Genomic DNA, 10,807 nt, shown 5'->3' on the forward strand with positions numbered 1-10,807 from the left:
CTATAATGAGTCCTTCTTGGTATTTTGGAGATTTTGAGGAGGAATGGTACTAATTGTACTTTAAATGTTTGATAGAGGGGCACCTGGGTGGCTCAGTCCTTTAAACGGCTGCCTTCGGCTCAGGTCATGATCCTGGGGTCTTGGGATTGAGCCCCGCATCCGGCTCCCTGCTCAGCGGGGAGCCTGTTTCTCCCTCTTCCTCTGCCTGTCACTCTGCCTACTTGTGCTCTCTCTGTCTCTCTCGCTCTCTCTGTCAAATAAATAAATAAAAATATCTTAAATGTTTGATAGAAGTCTCCAATGAAGTCATCTGCTCATGGAATTTTCTAAGTTGATTACTGATTAAATCTCTAGCTCTTTTCCATGATGCACCACTGAAGATCCTGCTGTGGCCATGGGTCGCCACCCTGCTCGGTGTTACCAGTATTGTAAGAATAAGCCATATCCAAAGTCTTGCTTCTGCAGCGCTGTCTTCGATGCCAAGATCTACATCTTTGACCTGGGGTGGAAGAAGGCAGAAGTGGATGTGTTCCCACTATGTGGCCACAGGGTGTCAGATGAATATGAGCAGCTCTCTTCTGAAGCCCTGGAGTCTGTCTGTATTTGTGCCAACAAGCACATGGTGAAAAGCTCTGGCAAAGATGGTCTTCACATCCCAGGGCAGCTTCACCCCTTCCATGTCATCTGTATCAACAAGATGTTGTCCTGTGCTGGGACTGACAAGCTCCAGACATATATGTGGGGTGCCTTTAGAAAGACCCAGGGCACCGTGGCCACTGTCCACATTAACCATGTCATGATGTCCATCTGTAGGAAGCTGCAGAACAAGGTGCCTGTGATTGAGGCCTACACAGGGCCAAGTTCAAGTTCCCTGGCTGCCAGAAGATCCACATTTCCAAGAAGTGAGACTTTACTAAGTTTAATGCAGACAAACTTGAAGACATGGTGGCTGAAAAGCAGCTCATCCCATATAGCTGTGGGGTCAAATACATCTCTAATTGTGGCCCCCTGGACAAATGGTGAGCTCTGCACTCATAACAACCTTGGCACTGCCCCTTGCTTATTCATGTGCACCAATAACTCCTACTTCCTGTCCAAAAAAAAAAAATCTCTTTACTCTTTATTGGTCTGTTCAAATTTTTTTATTTCTTCCTGATTCAGTTTTGGTAGGTTGTACATTTCCAGAAATATATCTATGTATTCCAGGGTATGTACTTTCCTGGCAAAGAATTGTTCATGGCAATCTCTTTTTTTTTTTTTAAGATTTTATTTATTTATTTGAGAGAGAGAGAATGAAAGACAGAGAGCATGAGAGGGAGGAGGGTCAGAGGGAGAAGCAGACTCCTCGCCGAGCAGGGAGCCCAATGCGGGACTCGATCCCGGGACTCCAGGATCATGACCTGAGCCGAAGGCAGTCACTTAACCAACTGAGCCACCCAGGCGCCCCATGGTAATCTCTTATGATTATATGTATTTATATAAAGTCAGTTTTAATGTCTCCTCTTTAATTTCCAATTTTATTTGTTTGCTCTTTTTTTTTTCTTAGCCTAGCTTATCTTTTTGAAGAACCAGCTCTTATTGATGCTTTTCATTGTTTCTATGGTCTCTATTTCATTTATTTCTGTTCTGAGATTTATTATTTCCTTCCTTCTGCTAACTTTGGGCTTAATTTGTTCTTGCTTTTCAAGTTACTTAAGATGTAAAGTTAGTTGTTGTTGTTTTATTTGAGATCTAATTTTTAATATATGCATTAATTGCAATAAACCTTCCTCTCAAAACTGACCACTTTATCATTACATGATGATCTTTGTCTTTTGTTGCCATTTTTTACTTGAAGTCTACTTTGGCTATCCCTGCTATACTTTTCTTTTGTCGTCTTCATACACTTATTTTCTATTTTATTTGCTCAAATGTCATCTTCCATCTTTTTACTTTGAGCCTATGTGTGTCTTTGTAGCTGAGATATGTCTCCTGTGGGCAGCATATAGTTGTATTTTTTTTTTTTTTGCAGCCATTCCGTGCTTTGTGATTAGAGAGTTTAATACATTTACAATTTGCACAATTATTAATATGTACTGCAACTATTACTAACCATTTTTCTTTTGTCTTATGCTCATTTTTTTTTGTCCCCATTGTTTCTTTTTCTTTCTTTACCTTTGTAAGTTGATGGTTTTCCATGGTGATTTACTCAGTTTCACCTTTTTTTTTTTTTTAAGTTTTCCATCCAATCTAGATATTTGGTCTGTGGTTACCATAGAGTTTTACAAAATCATTTTTTATAGATAAAATAGTTTTATTTTTTTCTGCTGGTAGCAATTTATTTTGATTGCCTATAGAGGTTTCATCCTTTTATTATTCCCTTTTTATATTTTAATGTCACAAATTATCTTTTTTTTTCAAAATTTGAGTATAGTTGCACGCGATGTTACATTAGTTTCAGGTATATAACATAGTGATTCAACATCTCTATATGTTATGCTGTGCTAAACACAAGTGTAGCTATCATTTATCACCATACAATGCTATTAGTATATTATTGACTATATTCCTTATGCTGTGCCTTTCATTCCCATGATTTATTTATTCCATAACTAGAAACCTGTATCTCCCCATCCTCTTCACCCATTTTTCCCATTCCCCACATTCCTTCTCTCTGAGATTCCTTTTAAATTGCTGTCTTTTTCTCTGACTCTCTTTAAAATTCTTTGTCATTGGCTTTTGACAGTTTTAATATGCTGTATCTTAGAGAAGGTACTTTTGCATTGAGATAATAGGGCAATTTATTAGCTCCTTGGACTATATGTTCAATTCATCCCACAGATTTGGGAAGTTTTCAACTATTATTTCTTTAAATAAACTCTGCCCCCTTCTCCTTTTCTTCTTTTCCTAGAATACCCATGATTTTTATGTTCACTTTTTCTAATGGAGTCTAATTACTTAAATTAGAAAGAATCTTAGTTTTAACTCCTTTTTCACCTGAATCACTTCTACATTTTATCTTCTAGCTCACTAATTCTCTCTTCCATCTGATCTGCTCTATTTCCAATGCTTTCTGTTGCATTTTTCATTTTATTTATTGAGTTCTTCAGCTCTAGAGTTTCTGTTGGCTTCATCTTTAAAATTTCAATTCCTTCTGTTTATTCATTTTATTCCTGAGGTCATCGTATTGTCTTCCTGAGTTTTCATGTAGCTGGTAGAGCTTCTTCATAATAGCCATTTTTAATTTATCAGTTGGATTGCAATAGTCTATAACTTTGGGTTCAGTTTGGAAAACTTTCAGGTTTTTAATGATATATTACCATGAATTTTTGTAGTGTTTGATAAAAAGTTCATTTGTTGTTGCATTTAAAGTAGCAAATGTTTTTATTATTTTTTTTAAAGATTTATTGATTTATTTTAGAGAGAGAGAGCATGATCAGAGAGGGGCAGAGAGAGAGAATTTGAAGCTAACTCTGCACTGAGAGTGGAGCCTGAACCGAGCCTATCTCACAACCCTAACATCATAACCACGCCAAAAATAAAAGTCCATTGCTCATCTGACCACACTACCCAGCTTGCACCCCAGCCATCTGGCCAGGGCACCCTATGTACAGAGAGCTCAGTCACCTGCCAAACTGCATCCTGCCTCAAACCCACTGCCCCAACCAGGGTGCCCCCTGCATAGAGCACTGCTTCTCCCCCTGCCTGCCCCCCCACTACCCAGGAGCTCCTCTTTTCTCTTTTTAATCTTTTCTTATAAAATCAATGGTTTTAAAGAACAACTAGCATATAAAACAGTCAGCCCAAGAACCGACAAATGGCTGGGGGAGCTGCTAGGGGATGGATTGATGGACACAGTCAATGCACACCTTCCACCTTGAAATCACAGACTAGTTCCGATACCCTAATTGATTTGCTGCCTCAGTGAGTCCAGGGCTCATAGCCTACACTAGCCCCAACTGTCCTACCAAGGTGGCCATGGGGTGATACACCCTGGGACACTCCTGATCAGCATTCACTATAGCCCCAGACTTTACACCAAGGTGATGCATGTGCAAAGCACTGCAGATCGCTTCAGGCCCACACAATAGCTTGATAGGGCACCCCCTCACCCATGCATGGTGCTCTACAACTTCTCGGCTGATTCAGGCACCCCCAATGTAGAGTGGCCTGGAGCCTCTCAGCTGATGTCTGCTTAAGATCCAACCAACCTCCCTGGGTGATTTCTTCATGCACTACCCTGGAAACCCCTATCCAATGCTTACATCAGTTTCAGCCACTCCACTGGGACACCCACTGTATGAAGTACCTTGGAACACACATGCCTGCACCACTTTGACTCCAGTATGGCATCCCTTGTGCTGAGAACCTTGGGACCCCCTGGTTTGAATGCAATTTAGCTTCAGCTATCCTGTCAGGATACATTTTTGCAGGTAGCCCAGGGACCACATCAACCCATGCTTATTTTTGTTTTAGCTGTCCTTTCAGGAAGCCCTTGCACAGCCTGCCCCAAGACCTCCTGGCCTGAATCCCACCTAAGCCCCACCCACCCCTTAATGGAATCCTATATGTGGAGAGTCCTGGAACACCCCAGGTTATACTCACTTCACTTTGAGCTTTCCTGCCAAGGTGTCCTCTGTACATAGAGCCCTGAGTCCCCCCAGCTTGCACCCCAGCCATCTGGCCAGGGCACCCTATGCACAGAGAGCTCAGTCACCTGCCAAACTGCATACTGCCTCAAACCCAGTGCCCCAACCAGGGTGCCCACTGCATAGAGCATCCCTGGCTTGCACCCATTTCAGTTTTGTCTGTCTTACCAGGGTGCCCTCAACACATAGAACATTGAGACATACCAGCCTGTGTCCAATCTAACTTTAGATGCCCTAATATGACAATTACTGAATGGAAATCCCCAGGACACCCAGGCCACACCAGCCACAGCTACAGCCAGCTAGTAAACGGCACCAGGCACACACTCTACATAGGGGAAAACCATACACAAGACCATTCCATTACGTTTGGGAGAAGCAGCTGTTCCACTGAACCCACAGAAAAATTACAGACCATCAAGCAAGATGGGGAGACATAAGACTATGCTCCAAAGAAGAAGACAACACAGACAATCATAGGGGAAAGGAGGGAATACTGAGTGGGAGAGATCAGAGAGGGAGACAAACAGTGAGAGACTCTTAACTATAGGAAACAGAGTTGCTGGAGGGGAGGTGGATGGGGGGCAGGGTAACTGGGTGATGGGCATTAAGGAGGGCATGTGATGTAATGAGCACTAGGTGTTATATGCATTTGATGAATTATTGAACTCTACATCTGAAACTAATGATGTACTATATGTTGGCTAATTTAATTTAAAGGGAAAAAATAGAACAAGACAAATCCTCAGAAAAATAATTAAATGAAATGGAGATAAGCAATATCCCTGATAAAGAATTTAAACTAATGGTAATCAGGATGCTCACTGGGATGGAGAAAAGCATGGAAGAACTCAGCGATAGTTTCAATAAAGAGATAGAAAATATAAAAAAGAACAAATCAAACTTGAAGAATAAAATCAACCTAAAATAAAAAAATACATTAGAGGGGGGGCACCTGGGTGGCTCAGTCGGTTAAGGGTCCAACTCTTGTTTTCAGCTCAGGTCATTATATCAGGGTCATGAGATCAAGCCCCATGTCAGGCCCCGCTCTCAGTGGGCAGTCTGCTGGAGATTCTCTCCTTTTCCTCCCTCCATACTTCCCCCCCATTCTCTCTAGCTCTCTAAAATAAATAAATAAATCTTTAAAAAATACACTAGAGGGAATCAACAGTAGACTACTGAGTATATAACAATGTATCAGTGATCTGGGAGATAGGGTAATTGGAAAGCACACAAGCTGAGCTGCAAAAAGAATATGATTGTATATATATATAATGTATTTTATTATAATTTATTATAATTAAAATATATAATATATACTATATTTTAAATATATATTTTATATTTTAAATATATATTTATATGTATAAAACATATATATTATAGTTTTTCTTTTTTTTTTTTACTTTTAAATGAGGATAAGTTAAGGGATCTCTTGAACAACACCAAACATACAAATAGTCACATTATAGGGGTCCCAGAGGACCTGAGAGAGAAAAAGTACAAGGTTGTTTGAAAAAATAATAGCTGAAAAATTATTTAACCTGGGGAAAGTAATAGACATCAAGGCCCAAGGAACACAGAGAGTTTAAGCATGATGGACCAAGGAGGTCTACATTACAACACATAATAATTAAAATGTCAAAAATTAAACATAAAAAGATGATTTTAAAAGAACAAGAGGAAAACATCAGTTTGTAAAGCATCTGCCTTTGTCTCAGGTCATGATTTTGGGGTCCTGGGATTGAGCCCTGCCTCAGGCTTCCTGCTCAGCAGGAAGTCTGCTTCTCCCTCTCCCTCTGCCCCTTCCCTCTTTCTCATGCTCTCATGCTCTCTCTCTGTCTCTCTGAAATAAATAAAATATTTTTTTAAAAAGAGAGAAAAGCAAAAGTCACCTATGAGGGAAAACATACAAGGCTATCAGCTGATTTTTCAGCAGAAAGTATGCAAGCCAGATAGAAGTGGCATGATATATCCAAAATGCTGAAAGGAAAACACCCACTTGTAAGAATATTCTACCTGGCAAGGCTATCATTCAGGATTGAAAGTGGGATAGTTTCTGAGGAAAAAAAAAAAGTTAAAGGAGTTTATCACCACTAAACCAGCCTTACAAGAAATATTAAAAAGATTTTGTTAAGTGGAAAATAAATGGTCATAATTGGATGTGAGGAAATTATGAATAAAAAGACATAAAATATGACAGCATATATATAATGTGGAGGAGGAAGAAAAAAAGAAATAAGGGTTTCAAATTTGTTTGAACTTAAGCTACCATCAAATTAATACTGACTGCTATATACTTAGGATTTTATATAAGAACCTCACAAAAAAACCCCAAAAAGTAGATTCATAGAAAATAAAGAGAAAGAAAACCAAACATAACACTATAGAAACTCACCAATCACAGAGAAAGAGAGCAAAAGAAGAAAGGAACAGAGGACTACAAAACACACACACACACACACACAAAGAGAGGAAACAAAAGCAAAATGGCAATAAGTACAGACCTAGCAATAATTATTTTAAATATAAGTAGCCTACATCTTCCAATGAAAACATTAAAAAAAAATACCCATATAAGTGGTTCCTACAAAAGAATCAACTCAGACCTAAAGACACAGACTGAAAGTGAAAGGATGGAAAATATTTACCATAGAAATGGAAGTGAATAAAAAGCCAGAGTAGCAATACCTATATTAGGCAAAATGACCTTAAAACATACATGCTTTTAAAACTGAAGCAGGGAGAAATAGAAAATCTGAACAGACTGATTACTAGTAATGAAATTGAATTGATAGTCAAAAAGCTACCAAAAATAGTCTAGTATTACCCTAATACCAAAACCAGACAAAGATACCACAGAAAAAAAGAAGAAAAGAAAACCGAAGGCTAATAATTTTGATGAACATATGTTCAAAAAACCTCAACAAAATATTAGCAAGCCACATTCAACAATAGATTAAAATAAATCACTCAGCACATTTAAGTGAGATTTATTCTGGAGATGTGAGAATGGTTTGATATTTACACATCAACCAACATGACACACCACATCAACCAAATAAAGGATAAAAATCATATGATAATCTCATTGATGCATAAAAGGAATTTGACAAACTTCAGCATTCACTTATGGGAAAAGCTCTCAGAAAAGTGGGTGTAAAGGGAACATACGTCAACATAGTAAAGGCAATATAAGACAAAAGCAGAGCTAACATCATACTTAATGGTGAAAAACAGTTTTCCTCTAAGATCAAGAACAAGACAAGGATGTTCACTCTTACTATTTTTATTCTACATAGAACTGGAAGTCCTAGCCACAGCTATGAGACAAAGGAAGAAGAGGTATCCATATTGGTAAAGAAGAAGTTAAAAGGTCACTATTTGCAGATGACATGATAATACGCATTAAAACAAACAAACAAACAAAAAACTCCACCAAAAAACCACTGGAAGTAAATGAATTCAGGAAATTTGCAGGATACAGGATTCAAAATGAATACCCAGAAATCAGTAGTGTTTCTATACACTAATAACAAAGTAGGAGAAAGATAAATTAAGAAAGTAGCTCTACTTCAAATTTCACAGAAAACCCCCAAAATACCTGGGAATAAACTTAACTGAAGAGGCAAAAGACCAGTACTCTAAAAACTATAAAACACTGGTAAAAGAAATTGAAGACAACACAAACAAATGGAAAGATAGCTATCCTCATGGGTTGAAATAATTAATATTGTTAAAATGTCCATATTACCCAAAGCAATCCACAGATTCAATGCAGTCCGTACCAAAACACCAACAGAATTTTTCACAAAACTAGAACAAATAACACTAAGCTTTGTAGGAAACCACAAAAGTCCTTGAATAGCCAATGCATTCTTTAGAAAGTAGAACAAAGTTAAGGGTATCAAAACTTTAGATTTCAAGATAAACTGCAAAACTGTAGTAATTGAAGTAGTATGGTACTGCCCTCAAAATAAACACATAGATCAATGAAACAGAAGGGAAAGCCCAGAAATTAACCTACACTTATATGGTCAATTAATCTACAACAAAGGAAGCAAGAATATACAGTCTCTTGAATAAGTGATGCTAGAAAAACTGGACAGCTATATGAAAAATAATGAAACTGGACCACTTTCTTACACTATACACACACACAAAAATGGATTAAAGACCTAAATGTGAGACCTGAAACCATGAAAATCCTAGAAGAGAATAAAAGCAGTAATTTCTTTGGCATTGACCATAGCAACGTATTTCCAGGTATGTCTCCAAAGGCAAGGGAAACAAAAGCAAAAGTAAACTTTGGGAACCACACCAAAATAAAAACATTTTGCACTGTGAAGAACATCATTAATAAAACAGAAAGGCAACCTACTGAATGGTAGAAGATATTTGTGAATGATGTATTCAATAAAGGGTTAATATCCAAACTATATAAAAAACTCATACAATGCAACACCAAAATTAATAATTAATAATAATAATAATAATAATAATAATAAAATGAACAATTTGGTTAAAGAGTAGGCAGAAGAATTGGATAGACATTTTTCCAAAGAAAACATACAGATGACCAACAGACACATGAAAAAATTCTCAACCTCGCTAATCATCAGGAAATGCATACCAAAACCACAATGAGAGGTGCGCCTGGGTGACAGTCAGTTAAGTGTCTGCCTTTGGCTCAGGTCATGATCCAGGGGTCCAGAGATGGAGCCCTGCATTGGTCTCCCTGCTCAGTGTGCTCTCTCTCAAATAAATACATAAATAAAATCTTTAAAAATAAAACACAATGAGATATCATCTTACACCTGTCAGAATGGCTAAAATCAAAAAGACAAGAAATAGCAAACATTAGCAAAAATGTGGAATAAAAGGAATGCTTGGGCACTGTTGGTGGGAATGCGAATTGCTATAGTCACTGTGAAAAACAGTATGGAGTTTCCTTGAGAACTTAAAACTAGAAATACCATATAATCCAGTAATTGTACTACTGGGTATTTATAGAAAGAAAACAAAAACACTAATTCAAAAACATATATGCACCCTTATGCTTATTGCAGCATTATTTACAATAGCCAAGATATTGAAGAAACCTAAGTTGCCATTAGAAATGAATAAATAATAGATAAATAAGATGTGATAATTATCACACAGTCATAAAAAAGGATGAGATTATGTCCTTTGAAAGAACATGGATGGACCTAGAAGGTATTATGCTAAGTGAAATGTCAGACACAGAAAGACAAACACCATTTGAGTTTACTCATATATGGAGTCTAAAAAAGAATTTAAAAAGAAGAATCAAACCTGTAAATACAATGGCAAGCTGATGGTTGCTAGAGGGGAGGGGTGTGGGGTGTGGGCAAAATGGGTTAAGAGGAGTGGAAGATACAGGTCTCCGGTTAGGGAATGCGTAAGTCATGGGACTAAAAGGCAAAGCTTAAGGAATAAAAATAGAAGACTCTCAATTAAAAATCTTTTTTTTTTTAACATTTTAATTGAGTTACATCTTTGTTATGTTCCTTTCTGGGACTTCTAGTACAAATTTAAATATAAATTGCCAAAATTAGCTTATAAGTTTTGTTACAGATATAATGGAAATGACTTTAACATTTGATCATTAAAAATGACAGGTTAGAAGTTGATTGAATTTTCATCAATTGCAATTATCATGTTTTATTTTACCTCATAATTTTAAGGCAGTGAATTATAGTCTTATAATTTTTAAATATTCAACCAACTCTTATCATATATAAAACATACTTGGTAATATATGATTTTTTGTTACAGCATTCAATTGCTAAATTTTGTGAAATACTTGCCTCAATTTTGATGAGTACAATTACACTTTGATAATATTTTTATACTATACTTGGTTTTGATCACATGGGCCTATTAGCCTAATATAATGAAATAAAGAATCATTTGAAGTTATTTTTCTTCCCTATTTTCTGAAAAAATTTCTCTGAGATTATAAGCCTTATTTTTGTCTGTTTATACAATGCTTGGAGAAACACTAAAATAAATTAACCAGACATCACTATTTCTTTGTTGGAAATGTTAACTTATTCAATGTGTGTGTGTGTGTGCGTGTAGGGTACGATACATACTGTTGAAGAATTTCATACACCCATTTCTTTGCACGTCAGTACATACAAACTTACCTTCAC

General features: G+C 37.1%; 1 pseudogene; it reads left to right on the forward strand.

Annotated features, from left to right (window-relative positions):
- Positions 1–394: 394 nt before the first annotated feature.
- LOC118026491 lies at positions 395–1,038 on the forward strand (annotated as a pseudogene).
- The last annotated feature ends 9,769 nt before the right edge of the window (positions 1,039–10,807 follow it).

This window comes from Mirounga leonina, unplaced genomic scaffold (genome assembly GCF_011800145.1).
Source record: "Mirounga leonina isolate KUSES-001 unplaced genomic scaffold, KU_Mleo_1.0 Mir_239, whole genome shotgun sequence".
In the NCBI taxonomy this organism is placed as follows: domain Eukaryota; kingdom Metazoa; phylum Chordata; class Mammalia; order Carnivora; family Phocidae; genus Mirounga; species Mirounga leonina.